This window comes from Macaca fascicularis, chromosome 6 (genome assembly GCF_037993035.2).
Source record: "Macaca fascicularis isolate 582-1 chromosome 6, T2T-MFA8v1.1".
Taxonomy (NCBI): domain Eukaryota; kingdom Metazoa; phylum Chordata; class Mammalia; order Primates; family Cercopithecidae; genus Macaca; species Macaca fascicularis.
This window is the reverse complement of record NC_088380.1, coordinates 113,311,441-113,335,159: the sequence shown is the minus strand read 5'-3', so window position 1 is coordinate 113,335,159 and position 23,719 is coordinate 113,311,441. Positions and strand designations below refer to the sequence as shown.

General features: G+C 36.4%; 1 long non-coding RNA gene across 1 annotated transcript in view; it reads left to right on the top strand.

Moving 5' to 3' along the window:
* Positions 1 to 6,684, top strand: part of LOC135971136 (uncharacterized) — a 79,403-nt gene extending 72,719 nt beyond the window's left edge. Inside the window, exon 3 of the long non-coding RNA XR_010587217.1 lies at positions 6,542 to 6,684. This is a non-coding gene — a long non-coding RNA (uncharacterized lncRNA). The remainder of the gene's footprint in view (positions 1 to 6,541) is intronic.
* The last annotated feature ends 17,035 nt before the right edge of the window (positions 6,685 to 23,719 follow it).

The window sequence follows — 23,719 nt, the reverse complement described above, 5'->3', positions numbered from 1 at the left end:
GAACATGAATATGATTAGCTTTCGATTGCACCATATTCCTACCTATAGCTCATCTGCTGCCTAACCAAGAATACCTTTGGGAGGAATTATAAGTTAGTCTTTTCTTACAAAATAGTAATTGAGAGAGTCCATCATAGATAGATGAAAATGACATATTTGTTTCTCAGAAATTTGTAAATGATTTGCTACATTTCCCAAGGCATTCATGGCTTAGAAATACAAGTTTGGGAAATAAACAAACATTTATAAAAATTGAAACTAAGCATTAAAAGTTTTAATATTTCTAGGTTGCTATACCTAATGGCTTATATTAATGCAGTATCTTTATTCTCTTACTTTCCATGAAGTATATCTGTGAGTTTTATATATAAGGTATAAAACTATTTATTTGTATATATTAAAACATATAATTTATATATGATAAATAATATATTATCTATATATTTATATATTATATATAATATTATATAAAATAAATAGTATATAATATTATATATGTATTTCCTAACCCTACTTCCAGATAGGAAAACTGAGCAACAATAAGGATTAATAAATGCCTAAAATGAGTCAATAACAAGCTTGAGTCAAGAATTCTAATCTCTTGGTACCCAGATTAATGTGGTTTATATTTTCTCTAAATCAATATATCTGTAGGCCCAGACAAGTCTCCTAAAGCAATCAAACAGGAATCCCAGGGTACGCCAGTTTCAGACAAGAATAATAATTTGCACGTGTGCATTTGAAATGAGGACATATCTACAATTTTCTAAAGCTGAAAACCTATCTTTGTAAAACTCACATTTAGCACAGATGTTTCACATACCTAATTATTACTGGTTAGCATATTTAAGTAGTAAACAAGTTTGTCAGATATTTTCCTTGGCTAAATAATAGAGAAGATTGTCACTAAAGGAAATGATTAAAAGTCCCCGGTGGCCTCCTACCTCACATCCAAATGCATGTAGGATATTTGCTAGTTATTACCTAAATCTTTGCTGATAATCACTGACAAAATGACACAAGAAAGCCAGTCACTAGAAATATGCTTTGGCTAGCCCCCGATAGAGGGTTTATTTGAGTCAAGATACATTATCTATAATCACATGTATCTGTTTTAAATATGTTTACAATATTTTTGAAGGCTTGAATTGGAAGAAAAAAGTTAGTTGGCTTTTTACTTGTTAACCTAAAAATAAAGCAACATGAATTCCCAACTACATATGTTATCACAGACACATGAACTACTAATTCAGGTTTTTGTATCAAAACAAATTTTGCTTAGGTAAAAGAAGCCTTATGAATACAAAATTTAGATTTAAAAAATTAGAAGCAGCATTTAGGCATTTTTAAATAAATGTATCAGTCAAGTTGTCAAGAAAAAAGGTTGAAAATATGTAGCTTATTTCAGACCTGTAATGGACACATACAGGAAACAGAGAACCTCTACAGGTATCCTGGATAGTTTTGGGAACTACGTGTTGCATTTCATATATTGGCAGAATGTTTTCTACTTGAGTAGAGGTGTGTGTATTACCTGATTAAATAATACCTAGTAATCTTAATGTCAAGATACAAAAAAGGTACTAAAGTATTTATCATGTTGAATACTAAATATTAATCAGTATTTGATTACCTGGTTATATAAACATTTAAATATAGGTCACACCCACACAGACATACACGTACACACACACACACAAACACACTCCTCTGTTGTGTCTTTAACTCACACATTACTGCATATGTATGGGCTAATTAAAGGTGCATTTTAAAAAATGTCGAAGCCATATGAGAAAGTTTGAATTATATATAGAAAATGTTACAATATCGTCTAATGGAGTATCCATTTATGATAACGTCCAATGGTAGTATCCATTTTAAGCTCTGACTTTGAGAAGGAAATAAATTTCCCCTAAAGAGAGAACTTTCAAATTAGTCTTCTTTCATCATAGCTTATGGAATGCTGATCTTGGCAGAGGGAAAGCAAAGAGAGACATAAGATGTTGAACAGCCAGGTTTGAAAGTTAGAAATTTGCAGTTGTGTATAGTGACTTATATTCAAGTAATAATGCAAGAAGCTGAGGTTTTTATGAAGCATAGTAAAGGGACCATTTGGTAAATCTCCATGCTTAACACCCTGGTTTTGACCAAATTAATATGTCAAAACTGAGAACTTTAGAGTCATAGAAATTAACAACCTGAAATAAGAAATAAAAATCTTGGTGTAAGGCAACAATATTTTAGAATGCTAAACAGAGATCTGGATTGATCAAAAAAATTAATGCAAACAAAACTTTGTTAGCCAAGAGAACATAGAAATGTATTTTAGGACTCATGGTATAGTACTCATAATTAGTGTATGTAAGCCTTTATGATAAAAAAAGTACATTGCTCTCATTAGGGAGATATGATCAATATTTTCAATAAGTCTTTTCATTGATTTTATAACATCCAATATGAAACAAGCCACTTGGTATTGTTAAGTACCTCAAACTGTGCAGATTCTCTTGATAACCAAAGTTTCTGATTCCCAGTTAAAAAAAAATTTGTCAAACAAATAAATGTGTTAACATATTTTCTTCAGAATTCTGTCATTGAGCGCTTACTCCTCCGTAAGTGTCACATATATGCTTAATTTTCATAAATGTAGGGTCATCAAGGCATTTATATAATAATATGATTTCATCAGATGTTTCAGGGCAAATTTGACTAACTGAAAACTAAAAAAATTTGATGTTTTTCTATATCACAACATCTTCTTTAAAATAAGAAAACTGACCTTTTTTTTTTTTTTTCAAATTTAACAAAGGTTGTAAAGCTGAAAATTCTGATATTCTAAAATATGGGGAAATTCCAGATTTTCAAATATTTTGTGTCCTAAGATTCTGCTTCCTCTAGCAATAAAATAAGAGAAAGAATATATTTCAATAGTGTTTGAATCTTTTGAGAATTTTATAGTTTTTGAAATATTAAACTATGTTTTTTTAATTTAATTTATGCATTTGCCATATAAGCTCCTGGAAATCATTGTGAAGAAGACTCATTAAGATTTCTCTGTGACAAATTTTAAACTTAATGTTTGGAGAAATAGAGATTGAATTTATCTCTGAGGTTTATTTTTTCTTATTATTGAGAATATTCATATTGGTCTCAAAACAGGCATTTTATTTGCATATATAATACATGTAAACCTCACTCTTAAGTTCTTATAATTTGTTAATTTAAAAAAAAATTCCTAAAATGTTTTTACATGACAGTAACAGAATATACTTGTGGCATTTTTCTTTTGCTTTAAAATCTGACATCAATTTCTCAGTGTTACATGAAGTAATACATTCTCCATTTAAATTAATAAAAAATTTTGAGCCTATACAAGGAAAAATTAATCACTTGAAAAAGACATAATGTATTGCTACCCTGTCTATACAGGAACAAAAAAGAAGTTATTCTGAAAAAGAATTGATTTTGATGAAAAACTTAAGCTCCTTAACAAAGTGATTCTGTATGAAATAATTCAATAATGGAACAAGATGAAAAAGAAAGAGCCTCTGAGGCCTCTGAGAGGGAGTCAAGAGGCCTGATTTGGCCTGAGTCCCTGCTCTCCCTCACTGAGTGATCATAGGTAGCTCAGAATTCATATTTATGATCCTTTTTATTATTGTGTCATTTATGAAAAGTGATGCTGACACTCTTACAAGCATATTCCTTTAAAATAAATATCTTTTAAAGGAATTAAAGCTCAGTGTCTAATATAAAATACATGTAATTAAAAAGAGAGAAGATAACTTACATAAAATTGAATAATACAGTCAGAAATTATAATACTTATAATAATTGTTTTTTATTGTTAGAAGGGCCTGGGTGCAGTGGCTCGTGTCTGTAATCCCAGCACTTTGGGAGGCTGAGGTGGGAGGATTGCTTGAGGCCAGGAGTTCAAGAGCAGCCTGGTCAACATGGTGAAACCACGTCTCTACTAAAAATACAAAAATTAGCCAGGCGTGGTGGTGCACGCCTGTAATCCCAGCCACTCAGCAGACCGAGGCACAAGAATTGCTTGAACTCAGGAGGTGGAGGTTGCAGTAAGCAGAGACCGTGCTGCTGCACTCCAGCTTGGGCCACAGAGCAACATTCTGTCTCAAAGAAAAAAGAAAAGAAAAAAAAATCTACATGCTAATTTGACTAACCTTAGAATGTCAATAGTTGTCCTAAAAAAAAAAATTATTAGAAGGGACCCTTATATTTTAAAAGTGCAATTGTCATGTGTAAGGGAAATGGCTATGCTTTAGTCAGGAGAAGGCTGAGGGGGCGTTCTATGGCAGCATAACTCAGCAGGTTTGGAGCGCAGGCACCACAACTCCCCACGTGATGTAACCGTGCTGTGTGAGGCACATTAGGTAACCACACCAAATGAGGAGCATTAGGTAATCATCAACATGAGCTTGTGCTCAGCCCAGAGTCACTATGGTCTATAAAAGGTACAATTACTCTGCTAATGATTTACATATGGCATGCTTGCGCCCGTGGCTTTGCCTGCACCCAGGCTCACTTGTGCCTGGAGAGTAAAAGCCATGTTGAAACTGTCTACGATTCCTCAAGTGTTTTTCCACCTACCCACCACTGGCCCACCGACTCCTCTCAGACCTCAGTTAGAACCTGACAATTGGTGACATGAACAGAATCCCAAGCTATGCTGCTCGGATGGGCTCTGGTGGAAACCTGAGTGGTGGTTAATGGGTCCTGCGTGAGCATGGAGAAGGCACTGATGCAGTTGGAAGCACAGAGCACTGAGAAGGAGCGAGACTTTGTCGGCAGAGTTGGATGGGTGTTTTTGACTGCACTACGAGAAGTATACACTCAGTCCCTGAGGGATGCAGCCCAGGTAAGGACCCTTCAGGCACAGGTGGAACGCTTGGAGACCTGGCTACAGAACGTGGAAAAGGAATTAGAGGATGCAGTGAATGCAGGCCTGGGTCTGCCATCTCGGCCTGAGACTCCCACTCAGTCTGAGACTGAGGAGGATGAACCCCCGTTGTAGGCTGGCCCTGTGGTCCATCAGAAAGTAGATCATGAACAGCCGTTGGGACCCAATAGCAGGCTCAGGGACTCCCCCACCATAATGCAACACACTTTATATACTGCCCATACCCCAACTGAGTTGTAGGAATTAGGCAAACAGTGACGCCAGCATCCAGGGGAAACTCTGTCCGCCTGGATGCTTCATCTGTGGGACAAGGGGGCAGATAATATATCCTATTCCGCCTCTGAGATGGAAAAGCTGACCTCTATCATGACTCACTCATCCCTTCATCAGCGGCTGCAAGAGAGTAGGTGGTTGACACAAGGGCAAGGTGACCACACCCTGACTGAACGGCTGGCTACGGGCAGCCATGTGGACTGAGTGGAATGATGCCGGTGAAATACCAGAAACTGTCAGTAGATGGCAGTCGTATACAGATTTGGTGGAAGTCATTCGGGAGATGGGCTTGCGGCAGGCTGTTTGACCTGAATACCTGGGGCCAGATGATGAACGTTTCACCTTCCACATCAGGGATCTCCTGTTGGGTTCTATGTCCCCAAGTGCCTTCAGTTCCCTAGCTGCTGTCCTCACCCTGTACGTAGGGTGCCGCATGCATGAAGTGACCACTGCTATGGCGGCTCTTGGGGAAGCAGCAGGCGGTCCCTGGGACAGCGCCCTAAAGAAGGAGAAGCCGCTCCACCCACAAGGGACTCCCCCCACAGGAGACAAGGGAGCCCCAGTGAGTGCTCACAGATGTGGATAGATTTGATTTTGGCTGGGGCTGACAGAGAAAATTGATAAGCAGCCCAATGAAGGACTTCTCTAACTTTGTGGAGACCGTTGTCTCTGGAGCAGCAATTCCAGAAAATGCCGAGTGGGGAGAAAGACGTTGCTGCGCGACCTAGTCCCGCCCAAGTGCTTCAGCTCAAAGACTACTTGTAGCCAGATGGAAATGTTTTTTCTGTTTGATGAGGGAACTGGCCGAGGTGCCTGGCTTGGGAGAACACCAGACAACCAAAGGCCACATGTGGAATTAGCAATCCACTGGGCCCCCACCAATGTACAGCGGCAGGTGCTGGTGCAGGTGGATATTGGAGAAGATTGTAGCCTTGTTTACGGGAACTCGAATAAGTTTCTGGGCAAGGTTGCATAATCAGTTATGAAGGCCAGTCAGTGAACGTGAAACCTGTATCTCTGCACCTAGGCATTGGCTGCTTGGCTCCCCACTTATGCACTGTGTATGTCTCTACCATACCTGAATACATCCTGGGAGTGGATATTTTGCATGGCTTGGCAGCTGTGCTGTCTATCATGGACTTGATGGACCGCTTGACAGAACCGGGGCAGTACCACTGTGTGGTGGACTTGGCTAATGCATTATTTTTCTAGAGAGCCAGGAACAGTTTGCCTTCATGGGAGGGCAACAATGGACTTTCACAGTGTTGCTGCAGGGCTATGTGCATAGCCCCACCATACGTCATGGTGTTGTTAATGATATTATGTTAACCTCTGATTCTCTTGCAGATTCAGAAGTGGCAACGCTCCCCTTGCCTAGAATTAAGATGATGCAGCTGAGACCACCTTCCTAGCAGCCAAATGGGCTATTCGGTAGGTACAAACCCTACAGATAGTTGATCAGGGGCTCTCATTTGAGCTAGATGTGCATGTGAACACAGGTGGTTTTGGCTGGGGCCCGTGGCAGTGCATGGAGCTCTTGAGAACACCAGTAGGTTTTTGGTCCCAACTTTGGGAGGGAGCTGAGCTCTGGTTCTTTGACAGAGACAGCTAGCAGCTGCATATGTCACCCTTCAGACTCATGAAAGTGTGCAGGATGGACTACAGTTGTCATGCGGATGACTTACCCAATAGCAGGATGGGTGCATTCATGGATAATGACCTCTGGACTAGGATGGTGCAGACATCCACTTTAGCAAAGTGGGGGTACCTACTTGGAGTAGCAGAGCACTCTGAGTCCAAGTCCCTTAGCAACAGAGTTGTAAGAGGTCTTGGGACCTGTAGTCCTAATGCAAGATAAGGCCATGGGGCTTGACGCACCCCTAGACCCTGAGCCTTCACTTTTTAAGGAAGGGTGCCCCCCATTCCCAATGGGGCATTGTACACAGATGGGTCTAGCAGAGGTGCTCCTGCTGCCTGGACTGCTGTCTCAGTCCTGCCTAGTACTGACTCCGTATGGTTTGATACCAGGTATGAACAAAATAGTCAATGGGCTGAGCCCAAAGTACTGTGGATGGTGATCACCAAGGAGGTGACAGCTATGGTAATCTGTACCAATAGTTGGGCAGTCTATTGAAGCTCAACCTTGTGGTTAACTACCTGGAAGTTACAGAATTAGCTAGTTGGTGACCGGCCCATGTAGGGCAAAGCCATGTGACAAGACCTATAGGAGGAAGGATGACCTCCTCCGACCAGGTATGGGGACAAACGGTAACCTGCTGTTGCCTGTCCCAACACTCTTGAAGGCAGGGGAAGAGAAAACCTGGCTGTGGCCATAGACCCTTCCAGCACCCACTTCCAGCAACCCCTTGCTGGTGGTTGGCTATTGTAGCTCCCTTGGGGGACGGCCTACAGTATGACTTGCATGTCATTCCTTGGGTGTTCAATACATGGTCCCCACAGTTGACTGTTCGTAGGGGAACAGTCAGGAAAGGAACCCTCCTCTGGGGGACATATATACTGTCTGTGTGGCCTGTTGTCAGCTTCCCCCATGATTTGGCATGAATGCAGGATTCAGGGGAACCATGAGGAGCTGAGGTGTGGCACCTTCGCCCAGTGCAAAAGCCCTTGGTGGCTGTGCGTTAGTCAGGAATCGGCCAAGGGGGACTTCGGGGACAGCATGACTCAGTGGGTTTGGAGCACAGGTGCACAACTCCGCAAGTTACATAACCATGTCACGGCATTAGGTGATCATCCATGTGAGCTTGGCTCAGAGCCACTATTGTCTGTAAAAGGTATAAATACCCTGCTAATGCTGTACATACAGCTTGCTCACACCCACAGCTTGCCTGTGCCCAAGGCACTTATGCCCAGAGAGAGAGTAAAAGCCATATCGAAACTGTCCACGATTCCTTGAGTGTTTTTCCAGCTACTGCATACTCACCCACCAACTCTTCTCGAATCTCAGTTAGAACCTGATATCATGACTACAAAAGACACAATATTAAAAACAAACAAACAAAATCTCTCTCAACTACTGAGTCAAAAAGACAAAGTAGAACACAGTAATACACACTGATAAACAAAAAGTTACAACTATGAAAGATGGATAGGTAGAAGACAGGTGGACAGATTCATACACATGCAAATTTAGAGAGAGACAAATATAAATAAAAGCCACCAGGAAATACAAATGTAATACAGTCAATGTTATAGGAGGCTATCACAGATCAATAAAAAATTAAAGCATAAATATAGCTTTAAAAGTGTATATTTTAAAGAACAACAAGATAAGAATCAGATATTTGGCTATATTTAAAATGTCTAGAAGTAGAACAAAGTGCCAAAAGAAAACAGAAACCATCTGCTGCTTCTGACCTGTTTCTTTCCTCCTACCTGCCATGGACACAGCTCAGTTTTGAACAGTTTTTTTTTCTTTTTGTGCTTTCTTTGCCCCTGAGAAAACCTAGAGCTCCCTGGAGAGCTCCAGTCACCAGAGGACAAAACTTCCCTATTTCGCTTAGCTTTGCTTTCTTTTTATTCACAGTTGAACGCGAAGTCATTGAGTACATTTAAAACAAATAGAATCCCTCTACATTTTACATAAATAGAGAAACAGGCTCTCTTGGAAGTGTTGTTGCCAAGACAGCGGCAACCCAGAGACAGGGGTTTAGCTTCTGGGTGGGGGTGGGATCAGGAATCTATGTTAGCTGTGTCCTGAATACTTGGGAAGATGTCTCAAGAAGACTATCTTGGTCTTCTTGGATAGAAGTCTTCTATATTGGATAGAAGACTATCTTCCATTTTTTGAAAATTGTGCAAAAATAGTGATCTAAGATGGTTAACTCGCAGCTTAGGCTACACAGATTTGAATTTGATCGAGGCTCATTTCTGTAAAACAAAATTAGAGATACACTGCTTCATTTTAACACACCCTTTGCTACCTTCAAGACAGAGAATAATGATGGAGTTAATAGGTTCCTGTTACTTTTTAGTTTGACTTTCTTTAAGAGTTCAAGTTATACTCTGATTCACATAATTTCTGAAATTCCTTGGGGAGTTTGGTGAACCTGAGTTAAATTATTGATTATTTTGTTATTTTACTTCATACTCAATTTCAAAAGTAAGCTTCTACAGCGAAATTACTGGAAATACGATTTGAGTATTAACATCTGCTGGGTTTTAGAAGTTTAGTCGGCCTAATTTACATCCTCTGAGTGTTTAAATGCCTGTTTTAACATATCTCACTTTTATGCGTATTACGTATTTCCTCAAGTATTAAAGTAATATACAATCATGGAATAAAATGGAATAAAATTTGAAAAATAGCAAACACTATGAAGCAAAATCAACTGTAGTCCAATGTAAAAATATAATAGATATATATATGTATATATAATGCCAGGTATAATAAAAAGGTGCATTATAAATAGATAGGACATAAAAGTCAATTAAATTATATCATAGAGAAGTACACTTTGGATCAAGCTTTTAAAAATTGAATCAAATGCTGTGGTTCTCTTTATTTCTTAATAATTAACCAGGCCGGGCGCAGTGGCTCATGCCTGTAATTCCAGCACTTTGGGAGACCCAGGCGGGCAGATCACAAGGTCAGGAGATCAAGACCATCCTGGTTAACACGGTGACACCCCGTCTCTACTAAAAATATAAAAAATTAGCCAGGCCTGGTGGCGGGCTCCTGTAGTCCCAGCTACTCCGGAGGCTGAGGTAGGAGAATGGTGTGAACCCGGGAGGCGGAGCTTGCAGTGAGCCGGAGCTTGCACTACTGCACTCCAGCCTGGGTGACAGCAAGACTCCGTTTCAAAATAATAATAATAATAATAATAATAATAATAAACAACTAGTAGCCTGGATAGTGTGATGAAAACAAGTTTCAGAGCTTCACAAACTTAGATTCAAAAGTTGGAAACGCCAATTTTAAGCTTTCTGCTTCCACTAAAAAATAATTTTTAAAATGAAGATGTTGAAATTGTAAATCAGAAGAAATCTGTTAATAGGATATACTTAAACAACATATTGAATTTAAATATGTCTACTTTAGACCAGGCACGGTAGCTTGCCCCTGGAATCCCAGCACTTTGAGAGCCCAAGGAGGGAGGATTCCTAGAAGACCAGAGTTCAAGGTTACAGTGAGCTGATTGTGACACTGCATTCCAGCCTGGGCAACAGAGGAAGACCCTGTCTGTCTTGGGAGGGGGTTGGGGGGGGGAATAAAGAAAAAAAAAGGTCTATATATCTGTTAATTTTAAACCTACTAAAGTATTTAGTAGAGAACCTGGCACATAGTATATTCCCAAATGATAAATATTTTTTATTTCAAAAGCGTATTTACCTCATAACTGTCATATTTGTTCCAAACATTACTTTATTATTTGCAGTTTATTTTTGTACATTGTAATTTTGACATCAAGATGTTTATATTATTATGGAACAAAATCTATTTTTCTTTTTGTATTATTCCCATTTTCTTTTAAGTTTAGAAAGTTATTCCCCAAATTGAAGTCAGAAAATAGGTCAGCTATATATTTTTTAAATTGTGTGTCTTAATTTTTTTTTTACAAGGAAAATTATTATGAACAAGGTGAAGAGTAGACAACTGAGTGACTAATTTTCTCAAACGTTACCTAATTGGATAATAACTATAGATTCCATTGCATTCTCTATTTGAATCAAAGAACCCAGATATCTGAGCAAATTCAACCACACAGGAATAGACTAACACTAGATCAATGCTTATTAGGTTTTGCATATTGAATTAGGGCTCCTGATGATAACCTTGACCTTCACACATATCTTCGAAAAGGAGATGTCTATCAGCAGAGAAGCAGATATTAAAGAGAGATAGCAAAGGCTCTTCTTTTACCATGTATTAAACACTCAGCCTTGGTATATCTCTCCTAATTCAGTGATTGGCAAACAGAATCTAAACAAAATGTGAAACATTATGAGTTTTTAAAAAAGAAAAAAAAACCTACGGGAAAGAGGACAAATAATGTAAACAGTTAGAAGAAGAGTACTTTTCTAAGATTGCCTGTAAGGAAAATAGGTGAAAATGTTAAGAAAAGCAAAGGGAATTAGAAAGAGGGCAAATAATCACAAGAAATGAAAGTTTATAATGACTTCAGAGATGTACAATAAACTGGCTAGAATCAGGAAAATAAAATAAAAATGCCACACTATTTCGTTGTGTACAGAAGAAATAATTAAAAATACAAGAAAAGAGAACATTTCTGAAGTGAAGAAATATTAAATATAAAACTGATAATGTATGGAGGCAGAAAAATTAATTTACTTAAAAAGTATTAAAAATCAGAGTGGTGTGACATTTCTTTTCTGCAATATAAATCACAGGAACCAATAGAATTTTGAATTTAAAAAAATCTCATTCCAGGATAGTGTGCCCCATAAAGTCACTTTTCACATGTAAATAATACTTATATAATTAAAAGGAAATAGAAATTGTACCACTCCTTATCCTTCCCAATAATATTATGTGAACATTCTTTCTAAGTAAAATACTTCACTGATGTTAACTTGACATTAAATTGACAATCAACTGAAAAGTAAATCAAAATTAAGTATTCAAAAAAGTCATAGCATTAAATGTATGATGGAGAACACTGAAACCAATGAGCTCAATTGAGTGAGGTATAAATAGTGGTTATAACTATGGCCATAAACTTGAGTGCAGAAACCCAAAACCATCTTAAAAAGTATTTTTATGTGGTAATAATGCATATAAAATAAGCTTGACCTGAAACATATATTTAAAGAAGACATATATGTTGCAGTGTGGAAAATTAGGGGATATAAAAACGTGCTTTATGATTTTTCTCTCTATTTCAAGTTTCTGGCAATGAATATGTTTTTGTAAACATTAAATTGTATGGAAAATGATTTTCAACAAATATTTGTAATTTACCTCTGGAAAATTAACTACTATATTTACTAAACCATAAGATCTAGCTATATTCTAATTTTATGCCATATCAGAGTAAAATATGTAAGAAAATATAGATAGCTATTTAATAAATCTCTGGAGAAACAAGTTGAGAAAAAGTAACAGAAACAGAAAATATTTATAGATTTGACCCCATTAAAACTTTTAGAATACATATAAAATAACATGTAAATAATCAAAATGGAAATTATAAGATGAGTAAAATCTCCAACAAGTAAATATTTTAATAATGTAATCCCATAAAGTATTTGGAAATCAGTAATAGTAATAAAAATTGTAATAGCATAAGTATGTAGTCAAAAATAATACATAACCAATTCCAGAAGAATTATATTTGGAATGTAAACATGAAAAAGTCAACTTTCCTAGTCAACAATATGCAAATTGGCAATCAAATAATTTTTAAAAACATGAAAACTTGATGAAGAACAACACTATATATAATACTTAGTACTGCCCTTACTGTTGTAAGGACTTTTGGGAGAGAATCTGACAATATCTATGACAGGCCACAAAAGTATCTATATCTTTTGACACAGTTATTTTAGTTTATGAATCTGTTTCACAAAAGGAACTGAAAAAGTGGGGTCTCAGAAATATAGGAGCATAAGTTTAATATTCATTAAAGAAACGTGCTACAAAGAGGAAAAGCATCATTGGGAAATAAATGATGACATTTGAATTTAACAATGCAAGCCACATTTGTCTAAGAAAAATATAACAATGATCAAAGCCATACCATACTTATTGACTTGTGAAAATACAAGACATTAAATAAAAATAAAGAAATAATCTGTTTTATTCAGTATAACTTTAAATAGAGAAATATAAAGCACCATAGAAACTATAGAGCACAAAAGAAACTCTACTGAAATAATATACACCAAAATAGCAATGAAGACTTTTTGCTAAAGGGTGGGATAATAAGTGGTTTTAATTTCTGCATTATATTTTAATGCTTTTACTGCATTATATATTTATCATATATATTGTGCATATATATACGTTACATACATACATATATGGTACAAATATCATTTCTATAATAAAAAGCTATGAAATGCATTGCTGTTTTACCTGCATGATGTATTAGAGATACATGAAATACATAGAATTAGGAGACTTGAGTCCAGTCCTGCTTCTGTCTCTTAATAGCTGTTCCATTTTGTACAAGTTACTAAAATTTTAACTGAATTTTAGTTTCTGCATCTCTAAGCTATATTATAGGGTTGGCATGACAATTAAAAAAAACAAATAATGCCTTGAAGTTACCCCCACTATTCACTAGGCCCTTGATAACAAATGGTGTTTAGACCACATAAAATTTTAGCCCAAAAGTTCAATTTATCACATCCTTAGTTTCAAAATGCTCTTTGGTTGGATTATATACATGTGTATCTATTTTGTTGTTGTTTTGTGTGTGTGTTTGTGTGTATACACACAAATATATTAGTGGGGAAGGCAAGCCATAGTTCTCTTCCCTTCAAACCACTTAAGAATCTCATTTTTCTTCAAACCACTTAAGAATCTCATTTTTCAACTATAAAATTGAGATATAGAGGTTAAGATTCTCAACGGCTGCAAATTCCCTCAAAAATTTCACAAGTACTTTGTGGATCATCATGCAACTTTTTAAAAAATTATTGAGCACCCTATTAAGGTGTGCTGTTTCCTTTTCTGATGATGGCAGCTCTGCTTCTGCTCTGGCACCCAGCATTTTCAATTGAACTGACTCTACACAACCTTCTTTTGCATTTGTAAGCAATTCTAGGGAGAGTTGAATTGGATTTCAACTTCATTATTTAATAGATAGTCTATTGCTTGAATAAGCAGGTAAAGGTGTATGTATTTTTGTGTCTATAGTCTTGGGCTTTCCTTTTACCATTTCAGAACATTTTCTATTGTTCAATTGATGTTTGCACCTCCAATTAAGGAAGGTGCTAGAAGTCTGATTTTCTGATAACTCAGTGTGTGTTAAATTTATTGCCTCTTTAACTCCACACTATGCTAAATTCATTTCAGAGTATGGAACACAATAAGATTATAATTTAATAACATGGTTAATTGCAAGTAAAACCTCCTCTAAAATTAATATTTAAAGTAGAATTGCAGCCAAAGCAGAATGAATGAGGAGGTATTGTTATAACAGAGTGCCCTCAGGGAGATTAGTGCATTTCAGAGAAATTTGGGTTGTGAGACAGGAAGTAAGTCTTAATAACTCTCCAGAGAAGGTCACTCTACTTCTAGAAACTATGTTTATCACAGTTTACATACTCCTTATTGCTTTACCGCCTTTGCATTTGGCTAGGTAATCTCTTGTAAAAAAGAAAAATTAGCCTTTTTTAAAGAATGTTTTATATTACGATTTTTTTTTTTTTATCTTTCAATGGCTCACTGTAACGGATTTTACTTCTATCATGAGCACCTTATGCCTAACAAGACTTTTTGTTTTGCTTTTTTTTTTTTTTTTTTTTTTTTTTGAGACAGAGTCTCACTCTGTGGCCCAGGCTGGAATACAGTGGTGTGATCTCGGCTCATTGCAACCTCCACCTCCCAGGTTCAAGTGATCCTCCTGCCTCAGCCTCCTGAGTATCTGGGATTACAGGTGCGCACCACTATGTCTGGCTAATTTCTGTATTTTTAGTAGAGACAGGGTTTCGCCATGTTGGCCAGGCTGGTCTCAAACTCCTGACCTCAGGTGATCCCCCCGCCTCGGTCTCCCAAAGTGCTGAGATTACACGTGTGAGCCACCATGCCTGGCCATCTAACAAGACTCTTCTTTCCACATGTTTGCTAGATGTAAGAACTAAGTTCATATCCTTTCCTTATTCCTATTTAGCATTAAATTCTTAGCAAGTATTTCAGTTTATCTTCTATCTCTGAAGGTTAATTGAATAAGTACATATGTAAATTACAAATAAATAGTTTTTTGGGGCTGCATCTTATTGTACTTTGTTGATTTAGTGCAATGTAAGATTAGATTTTATATAGGGAGTTAATGATATGGTATTGTACTCAACTTTAAATATTTAAGCACTCTCTTTGCCCTTATCAGCAGTCACCTGATTTTTAATGCGTTTAGATGATATAGACTTTTAATATAAAATTTTAACTTATCAAATGTTAAATATAGAGATGTCATTTTTATAAATATTTTTTGTTTTTTTTTTCTTTAAAAGAAAGGGAACATAAAGCCATAATAGTAAAGATTTTTTCTAACTGATTAGAAGAATATTGAAAAGGTTTTAAATCCAAAAATCAGTCAAAAATTACCCCCAATATGATCTGAAATCTCAGAAATTCAGTTGACTTCTAGTGTTCAGGAGAGGTGACTTTACATATCATCTTCACTGGGCATCTGTCATAAAATGTGTCATAGCACGGTACTCATCTGTACTCAATATCATAAAAGAACAAAGATTCTTCAAAATATTTTTTCCTTAACACATGAAATACATTGCAGTTATGCCTATTTTGATTCTTTTTGATTGGTTAATGATGTCTAGTTGGTAGTTTTCTTTTGCATTTCTTGACTCCTGAAAATAACAATAAAATTAAAGATGCATTAATACTGAACTGAGAAAAATACAAGTTCACTTGTTCTCTCTTAGTCTTAGATTAAATTTCTTCATTGATAGAATCATAGTATGTTTACTTAGAGAATTTAAGAGATTCCTCAGGTCTGATATTTAATTTTATAAATAACGCAACCGAGACCCAGAGAGTGTTTTATCTTGTCACTAGGCAGTTAGTAAGTGGACTTCTCCCTGTACTTTGCTGCCTCCCTGATGAAATATTTTCTCATCTCTTTGGGCTCTTTGATAAATAGATTTCACCAGATGATGGTGATAGCCCAGGGGAGAAAACCTGGAGGAGCTTTATCAAGAGCCCAACAACCTCACCTTCATTCCATCTCTGACTATAAGCCTTTCATAAAATCTGGCCATTTCCTATCTCCCCATGATTTGGGCTCTGTGGGCTGTACCATGTGTGTTTAACTGGTTAATCTTTTAATAATTCATTCAACACCCTTTTATTTATTTGAAGCTCTACTATGCACTTTTAATAAAGGGAAAATATGCAAAAGCTAGCTACAATATTTATTAGAATAAAATGAAATTTAAGTGGACTTTCAGATTGTAGGAGGAAAGGGACTTGATTCTAACTGAGAAAAAATAGGCTTAGAGGAAAAGGCGTTCATCTACGCCTTAAAACTGGAGGAAGCATTTGAAAATTGAATCTAACCAGACATACCAAGTAGGCCCAGCAAACTACATTCAAAAAGTTTGAGAGATTCAAATGGAGGGAATAGGAAATGGCACAGATTATGGTTTGGTTGAGATGGTTTCATGAAGTATCATATGAAAGGTTGTGTTGTCATTGATCTATTGATCTCATGTATTTTCCAGCTCTTTCTGCTACCTATGGGGCAAATAATTCAGCTTCTTGTCAATTTTGAGATACATGGGCTTATTTCAAGTTATGAGTATTTGTTTTAGGGATTACAACAATTGCAGTCCATGTTCTTCATAACTTGTCAAGCAGCCTGTATGTTGTGTGTTTAGAACAGGCAGAAGTCTGGATGCCATGAGTTAATGCATGTTGAAAATATCTGTAGCTGTAAAATAACACAAGGCAATCTACCCGTGAAAATATAAACTTCACTACTGAGAGATACCTTAGTGCTAGAACCAGGCATTTTATTAAAGCAAGCAATAGAAAGGCAGTATTTTGATCACAATCCTGTAACATTGGTAGTATCAAATTCTTATTTTTGAAAGAAGAAATTGTGTCTGTAGAATTCTCCTGTCATAAAATTATAAAACCCAAAACTCTCTGAAAAGAAATACTCATTTTAGAAATACACACACACACACACACACAAACACTTTGTTTTTCTTTTTTTCTTTTTTCTAGAACCCTAGTCACAGAATATCATTAATCATGCCTTGTGGTTGACAGCTTACTGACACCTTGGTCCATACATGGCTCTCTTTGGTTATATTTGCTTTAAATATTTATTGCTTAAATATAGTTAGCACCTCTAAAGTACCATGCAATACAAGATTTCAAATATTTCTAAAAATGTGCATTTAAATTTGCACTTCTTCCATATCTTGTCCTTGTCCTTGTTCTCACCTGGAAGCAATTTGTGTCTGGAGGTTCATGCTTATCATTCCTTGTTTTTCTTTAGTATTTTCTGTTACACACATATAAATGCTTAACAAATATGTTGTGCATTTTTGCTTATTTATTAACTTCTTAAAAGCAGTATAATTTTGTATAAATGTCTTAATGTAAGACTATTTTGTCAGATACTTAACTATAATTTCAAAAAAACAGATAAGAGCCTGAGGGAATAATAATAAAAGCCCATTCAGCAAACATTTGTGGAATGGTTACCATTTCTAGATGCTGGAGATACAAATAAGATATGTTCCTTTCTGGGAAGCCCATTAGACTAACAGAAGATCTCTTGGCAGAAACTCTCCAAGCCAGAAGAAAGTGGGGGCCAATATTCAACATTCTTAAAGAAAATAATTTTCAACGCAGAATTTCATATCCAGCCAAACTAAGTTTCATAAGTGAAGGAGAAATAAAATCCTTTACAGATAAGCAAATGCTTAGAGACTTTGTCACCACCAGGCCTGCCCTACAAGAGCTCCTGAAGGAAGCACTAAACATGGAAAGGAACAACTGGTACCAGCCATTGCAAAAACATGCCAAAATGTAAAGACCATCGATGCTAGGAAAAAACTGCATCAACTAACGAGCAAAATAAGCAGTTAATATCACAATGACAGGATCAAGTTCACACATAACAAGATTAACCTTAAATGTAAATGGACTAAATGGTCCAATTAAAAGACACAGACTGGCAAATTGGATAAAGAGTCAAGACCCATCAGTTTGCTGTATTCAGGAGACCCATCTCACATGCAGAGACACACATAGGCTCAAAATAAAGGGATGGAAGAAGATCTACTAAGCAAATGGAGAACAACAACAACAACAAAAAAGCAGGGGTTTCGATCCTAGTCTCTGATAAAACAGACTTTAAACTATTAAAGATCAAAAGAGACAAAGAAGGCCATTACATAATGGTAAAGGGATCAATTCAACAGGAAAAGCTAACTATCCTAAATATATATGCACCCAATACAGGAGGACCCAGATTCATAAAGCAAGTCTTTAGAGACTTACAAAGAGACTTAGACTCCCATACAATAATAATGGGAGACTTCAACACTCCACTGTCAACATTAAACAGATCAACGAGACAAAAAGTTAACAAGGTTATCCAGGAATTGAACACAACTCTGCACCAAGCAGACCTAATAGACATCTACAGAACTGTCCACCCCAAATCAAAAGAATATACATTCTTCTCAGCACCACATAGCACTTATTCCAAAATTGACCACATAGTTGGAAGTAAAGCACTCCTCAGCAACTGTAAAATAACAGAAATTATAACAAACTGTCTCTCAGACCACAGTGCAATCAAACTAGAACTCAGGACTAAGAAACTCAATCAAAACCACTCAACTACATGGAAACTGAACAACCTGCTCCTCAATGACTACTGGGTACATAAGGAAATGAAGGCAGAAATAAAGATGTTCTTCGAAACCAATGAGAACAAAGATACAACATACCAGAATCTCTGGGGCACATTTAAAGCAGTGTGTAGAGTGAAATTTATAGCACTAAATGCCCACAAGAGAAAGCTGGAAAGATCTAAAATTGACACCCTAACATCACAATTAAAAGAACTAGAGAAGCAAGGGCAAACACATTCAAAAGCTAGCAGAAGGCAAGAATTAACTAAGATCAGAGCAGAACTGAAGGAGATAGAGACACAAATAACACTACAAAAAATCAAATGAATCCAGGAGCTGGTTTTTTGAAAAGATCAACAAAATTGATAGACCACTAGCAAGACTAATAAAGAAGAAAAGAGAGAAGAATCAAATAGACACAATCAAAAATGATAAAGGGGATCTCACCACTGACCCCACAGAAATACAAACTACCATCAGAGAATACCTTACTGGATCCTTTCCTTACTCCTTATAAGAAAATTAATTCAAGATGGATTGGAGACTTATATGTTAGACCTAAAACCATAAAAACCCTAGAAGAAAACCTAGGTAATACCATTCAGGACATAGGCATGGGCAAGGACTTCAAGTCTAAAACACCAAAAGCAACGGCAACAAAAGCCAATATTGACAAATGGGATCTAATTAAACTAAAGAGCTTCTGCACAGCAAAAGAAACTATCATCAGAGTGAACAGGCAACCTACAGAATGGGAGAAAATTTTTGCAATCTACTCATCTGACAAAGGGCTAATATCCAGACCCTACAAAGAACTCAAACAAATTTACAAGAAAAAAACAAACAACCTCATCAAAAAGTGGGCAAAGGATATGAACAGACATTTCTCAAAAGAAGACATTCATACAGCCAACAGACACATGAAAAAATGCTCGTCATGACTGGCCATCAGAGAAATGCAAATCAAAACCACAATGAGATACCATCTCACACCAGTTAGAATGGCAATCATTAAAATGTCAGGAAACAACAGGTTCTGGAGAGGATGTGGAGAAATAGGAACACTTTTACACTGTTGGTGGGATTGTAAACTAGTTCAACCATTATGGAAAACAGTATGGCGATTCCTCAAGGATCTAGAACTAGAAACACCATATGACCCAGTCATCCCATTACTGGGTATATGCCCAAAGGATTATAAATCATGCTGCTATAAAGACACATGCACATGTATGTTTATTGCGGCACTATTCACAATAGCAAAGACTTGGAATCAACCCAAATGTCCATCAATGACAGACTGGATTAAGAAAATGTGGCATGTATACATCATGGAATACTATACAGCAATAAAAAACGATGAGTTCATATCCTTTGTAGGGACATGGATGCAGCTGGAAACCATCATTCTCAGTAAATTATCACAAGAACAGAAAACCAAACACCGCATGTTCTCACTCATAGGTGGGAATTGAACAATGAGATCACTTGGACATGGGAAGGGGAACATCACACACCAGGGCCTATTATGAGGAGGGGGGAGGGGAGAGGGATGGCATTGGGAGTTATGACTGATGTAAATGATGAGTTGATGGGTGCTGACGAGTTGATGGGTGCAGCACACCAACATGACACATGTATACATATGTAACAAACCTGCACGTTGTGCACATGTACCTTAGAACTTAAAGTATAATTAAAAAAAAAAAAGAAAAAATAAAAGAAGGAAATGTACGGGATCATGTAACTGAAAAATTAAGTAATAAATGTTATATTTCAGGCAAAAAAAAAGATATGTTCCTTTCTTTGAGAAATTTGTGACTTTGAGAAATGAATATCAACAGATAATTGTGATAGTATAAAAAAGTACTATAAAAACATGTTTGTAAACCAGTATGACTATATGAGAGAAGTGGAATATTTCTTAAGTCCTTAAGGATGTTAAGGGTATTACTATAATAAGAAATATATTTCAGGTCGAGGGACACAACTGTCTAATGCTACTGAGGTGGATTACAACAGATGTCAAAAGATCGAGAAATTATAGACTTAAAGCAGACGGAATTAAGGCTGTTAGATTAGGAGTAGTGATGAAGCAATGGGGAGGATTATAGGGAATTTTAGTAGTTATATCAATACTACCTACACTGTAGAAACTATTGATTCTATAGGATTGGTGATAGAAAAGGAAATGAAAAAGCTAAGTCAAAGCCTAGGATTACATAGATTCTTACATTGTATAGCTGAATAAATTATAATGCACCATAGGAGAATAAGAGGAGTGAGTAAGATAAATAAAACTTTTTTTCTATATTTAACAATATTTGTTTCACATAATTACAAAAGACATATGTTTTCATTGTGGAATATTTTAATAGGTATGCAGCAGTACAATCTGTCAGTACTTATGCAATTTTAATGTGCATGTACCTCATTATGTGTGAATCTGTGTGTGTGTGCATGTATATGAGTTTGTGCGCATCTATTTGTGTGTATGTATATGTGTTTGTGTGTGTATCCCCCAAATTCTCATAGAAGTGGGAGTATTCAAGGACATTCAAGACAGCATTTTGTGTGGTGGCAAGGAAGGAGTGGGAGGCATTCTGAGTATCCATAACTTGAATCAGTAAATAGGGTATGTATACAATGAAACTTTAAGCAACAAATAAGAACAGTGCTTTTATGTTAGATGAGTCTTGTGTTGCATCTTGGTGTTCTTTATTCTTATCACAAAACTGGCCAGATGTGATTGAATTGTCTAATCCATGACTTTCGCTCATGTGGAGTCACTGTACTCTGAAATCTCATTACTGCAGAGTTTCTCTGCCATTTGATGTTAGGCGTAGCATGGGTGTAATTTGTCTGGAAACTTCAATAACTACTACACTGGGTCCTGGCCTTGCACTCATACCCTTTTTAATAATCCAAACAGTTCACATTCAACAATCTGCCTTTTTTCTGAGGCGCACATCAGATGCCTGGTGTCTGGTTCTCATAAAATTATCCTGACATTCAGAAAGCAAATGTCCTTTGAGCTTTGACTGCAGGGTGAGGTGACCCACCAGATGTGGTGTTCTGGTGTGGTTTGAAGGAAGCAGACGATGTTTACATTAACCTTTTCAGGCCCTTTCCCATGTGGGGTTAGCAGCATGGCAGTTAAATAAAGATGCTTAGTCATCCAGAATCCTGTAAGCACTTGACACCATGTCAAGTAATCTACTCTACCCCAAATGATTTGGCAGTCCCGTATATGGTGGAGAAGCAGCCAGTACTAAGAATCCAGTACTATTTGAGTACCTATCTGCGTAAGGACATTACTTTGACTATTTTCTTTTCCCTTTGATAATATGCTTTTACCAAACCTCATTATGAAGAGACTGGCCACTAATAGGAGAGGGATGAAAATTTCATCGTGATTTTATGAATTTCTGGACTGGAAATAGATTCCTCAATTATCTTATCTATTTCTTGGATTGTGATCTCATAGAGCATTACAGACAGGGCAGATTAGTAAACAGTGTTCCTTCAAACTGTTAAGTAGTTCACTAAAGACATTTTTCACTAACAGGAGAACTCTCTATTGGCCTACTTTATGCTTTACTGTAAGTGATAAACTATTAGAATCTGGCAATACTGGTAGCTTATTCCAAGAAAGGATAAAGATACTTTTGGAAATGACTATATTTAAACCTTATATGCATTTATTTTCCTAAGAAATGAAAACCAAATTTAAACACCTGCCTTTTCTTGGTTAAGCTCCCTTCTTAACTGAAAATAGCATGTGGTTTTCTTGAAACTTGTTATTTTTCTCCTTCTTTCCCTTCTAATTTATGAAACAAGAACATAGCAGTAGATTTAAATGTTCCAATAGCTTCAAGGCAGCACAAATATCATTTTACAAAGGCGAAATTTGTCATAATGCTCAAGTAATAGAAAAAACATTGTGACAATTTTCCTTTGTAAGCACTTGTGACAGCTAAAAAGTAATAATTCCTATTAATAAGTGATTTAATGTGTCCCAACATGTGTCCAGGCCTACAAATATTATGTCAATAAACAGCTAATCAGTTTAATGTGCTGTAGGCAGGGACTAGTAGCGCATACAAATGTAAAGATAACAAGGAACAGAGTCTTTATCTTTCCTACTGTGGGTTTTTCCCAGTGGTAACACACTTGGAGACATCCTTATGTGAAATTCTCTTTCATTTGTAACTGTCCAAAATGTCTGTTCTCAAGTTTATTCTTATCAGCAGACTTTCTGAAGCCATTTTTATTCCACTCTAATCTTCCCAGTGTATCTTGCTGCCTCGGCAGTGTCTTACTTTGATTAGGGTGTATACTCCACCACCCTTGATAGGAAGACTGAGGGTGTGGGAAAGAAGGAAGATGGGGTGGAGGAGGAAGAGGGTAGAGAATTGAAATAGATTTTCTGTGTCTTGTTCTTGGGTTGAAAAAGAAATGCTCACAAGTTACTATGGTTAAAAGATTTCTTTATGAAGCTAGTATTTAGGAACATAACTATGTTGAATATATATTTGTATGCTTTTGAGTCTGTGTATGTATATATATCTACAGTCATCAGTATGTTATATGTTAATCTGAGCATAGAAAAATTTTCAGAATATAATATTGGCATTAAACGTGAATGGAAGACTAAAAATAAGCATAAATGCTAGATAACTCCCGAAGCTCTAGTGTCTTATTTAGGTACAATCATAATGATTAAAGATAACTATTATTTATCCAATATTTACACTATGCCACCTGCTTTATAGAACCTCTTTAACAGTAGTCTTGATATTCCTCTGAGAAAAGTCTTGCTGTTGCATCTATGTTAGATTAGTGAAGTACAGCAATAAATAAAGAATTTTGTTTTCTTGAACCTACTTCCTTTATTTTCTCCTCCAGCGTATGCTCCAACCCCTGGAAAAAAATGCCTCTTTGTTGATAGAAGCAAGAGACAAAGGCATCAGTAGCAAAATA